General features: G+C 37.3%; 1 pseudogene; it reads left to right on the top strand.

Moving 5' to 3' along the window:
* Positions 1-1,651: 1,651 nt before the first annotated feature.
* Positions 1,652-2,564, top strand: LOC123848852 (nucleophosmin-like; annotated as a pseudogene).
* Positions 2,565-3,114: the final 550 nt, after the last annotated feature.

The raw sequence follows: 3,114 nt of genomic DNA, 5'->3' as shown, positions 1-3,114 counted from the left end.
GATACACATAGAAAAGAAGGCATGGGATGGTAGGGGCACACATTTGTAAAGCTAAGGAATTCTGACAGCTACCAGAAACTAGAGAAGACAAGGAAGAATTCTCCCCTAGATCCTATGGAGGGAGTGTGGCTGCTGATACTTCATTTTGTACTTCTGGCTTCCAGAACTATAAAGGAATAAATTTCTGTTGTTTTAAACCACTCAAACAATGGTAATTATTATGGTATTCCTAAGAAGCTAGTATACCTATCATGCGCATAATCCTTTGAGGATATGTTTTATCTACATTCATTTTCCTATAATTTTGAACCTTCCTATTGAAAATCATTCTATGCTTTTGAAGGTATTCAGAGTTCAAACATTTCTATCTACAGTTTTCCAATACGATGTTCAACTACATTTTTAAAACAATGGCAGCATTTGATTTTTATCTTTACTAAATAAATGGTACCATGAGAAAAATGTATGCAGTTTTTAAACAACTATATATTATTTCCATTACCAGAGAAGTAGAGAAATTTAAATACAACTAAAAACATTGTTCATTCAACTAAAGTGAAAATCAGGCTTATTTATTTTTTTCTTACAGTCTATTTAAATGTGGCATCTGCTTAATAATTTCAAGAGTTATAGATTTTTTTAGATGTTCTATTAGTGGAAGATCTACTGAAGCTTTGCAGTAAGGATGTATTTGAGCCTCATAATTAGGAATTATCATATTGTTGAAATCCATTATAATATTAGGAATTTGTTATTGCCTGAGTGTTTGTGTTTCTCCAAAATTCACATGTTGAAGCACTAATCCCTAATGTGATGGTATTTGGAGGCAAGATGGTATTTTGGGAGGTAATTTAGTTAAGATGAAGTCATAAGGGTGATACCCTCATGATGAGATTAGTTCCTTTGTAAGTATAGGAGGAGACACAAGAGCTCTCTCTCCATCTGTGCATGTACATAAAAGAGGTCATGTTAACACACAGTAAGATGGTTGCTATATGCAAACAGGAAAAAGGGCCCTCACCAAAGCATTGAATTGGCCAGCACCTTGATCTTGGACTTACCAACCTCCAGAACTATGAGAAATAAATGTTTTAACAGCAGCCCAACCTGACTATGATAGTACTCTAATAATTTCAATTATTTCAGGCACAGATACCTAGCACAAATATCTGTTTTAAGTGTAGTACTATGGGGGCGCCTGGGTGGCTCAGTTGGTTAAGCGACTGCCTTCAGCTCGGGTCATGATCCCAGGGTCCTGGGATCGAGCCTTATGTTGGGCTCCCTGCTCCGCGGGAAGCCTGCTTCTCCCTCTCCCACTCCCCCTGCTTGTGTTCCCTCTCTCGCTGTGTCTCTCTCTCAAATAAATAAATAAAATCTTTAAAAAAAAAAAAAGTGTAGTACTATGTTTAAGGGGATGACTTAGGGTGCTTAAACTCAAACATTAGCATGCATTGGAATCACCAGAGGACTTTTAAAAACATAGGTTGTTGGACCTTGCCCTCAAGTTTCTGATTCAGTAGATTTTTGGTTGGGATTCAAAAATTTGCTTCCCTACCCCTGGTGTGATGCTGTCCTGCCCAGCTCTTCTGTGGAACAGTAGTAGTTTATTTACATTTGCCTTCTTTCCCACTCAAGTGTGTGCCGCCAACCCATGGACGATTGGATGGACATGGACCTAAGCCCCCTGAGTTCCCAGAACTATCTTTTCAGTTGTGAACTAAAGGCTGACAGAGATTATCACTTTAAGGTAGACAACGATGAAAATCAGCACCAGTTATCTTTAAGAATGGTCAGTTTAGGGGTGAGTGCAAAGGATGAATTGCACATTGTTGAAGCAGAGGAAAGGAATTACAAAGGCAGTCTAATTAAAGTCACACTGGCAACTTTGGAAATGTCAGTACAGCCAACGGTTTCCCTTGGGGGTTTTGAAATAACACCACCTGTGGTCTTACATTGAAATGCGGTTCACGGCTTGTACATATTTGTGGACAGCACTTAGTAGCTGTGGAGGAAAATGCAGAGTCAGAAGATACAGAGGAAGAGGGTGTGAAACACCGTAGTTTATCTGGAAAAGCATTCTGCCTCTGGAAGTGGTAACAAGTTTCCACAGAAAAAAGTAAAACTTGCTGCCAGTGAAGATAATAGAGAAGACGATAACAACGATGATGATGATGATGAGGGATGATGATGAAAATGATGATGATGATTTGGATGATGAGGAAGCTGAAGCAAAGCCTCCAGTAAAGAAATCTATGCAAGATACTCCAGCCAAAAAATACACAAAAACCAAACCAGAGTAGAAAAGACTCAAAACCATCAACACCAAGATCAAAAGGTCAAGAATCTTTCAAAAAAAACAGGAAAAGATGCCCAAAACACTGAAAGGACCTAGTCACATGGAAGACATTAGGGCAAAAATGCAAGCAAATATAGAAAAAGCTGCCTCTCTTCCCAAAGTGGAAGCCAAGTTCGGCAATTATGTGAAGAATTGCTTCCAGATGATGGACCAAGAGGCTGTTTAAGATCTCTGGCAATGGAACAAGAAGAAATTAAGAAATAGTTAAAACACTTTGCTAAAAATTTCCATCTTATTTCATTTCTATAACAGTTGGTATCTGGTTGTCATTTTTATAATGCAGAATGGCAACTTTCGCTAGGTTCCATTGCCAAGGATGTGTTGTCCAAATTGCCTGTTTAGTTTTTAAAGATGGAATTCCACCCTTTGCTTGGTTTTAAGTATATATGAAATGTTATGATAGGACATAGGAGTAGTGGTGGTTTGAAAATTGAAATGATGGGGACGTGAAAATATACTCAATGTGAAATAAGCTCAATGTTTAATAAGGTGAAAAAAAGAATTTGCTTCTCTAAAATTTTCTGGTGTTGTCAGTGCTGTAGGTCTGAGGACCACTCTTTGGAAACTAATGAGTATAATACAAAGAATCCTAAGTATGAATTCTGCCTTTTTCCCTAATAACTCTGAAGTAAATTTTATTAATTTCCTTAGCTGTTAGAGTAAGAATGTTAGAAGGTATCATATATTATTGTTATGTTAAATAAGACAATACTCATAAAGCACATAGTATAATGCTTAATACGTGATAAGAGTTCAAA

This window comes from Mirounga angustirostris, unplaced genomic scaffold, assembly GCF_029215605.1.
Source record: "Mirounga angustirostris isolate CCGP_5_RB_7025 unplaced genomic scaffold, mMirAng1.0.hap1 SCAF_2, whole genome shotgun sequence".
Lineage (NCBI taxonomy): Eukaryota > Metazoa > Chordata > Mammalia > Carnivora > Phocidae > Mirounga > Mirounga angustirostris.
Note: the sequence above shows the minus strand (reverse complement) of the source record. Positions and strands in the feature narration are given on the sequence as shown.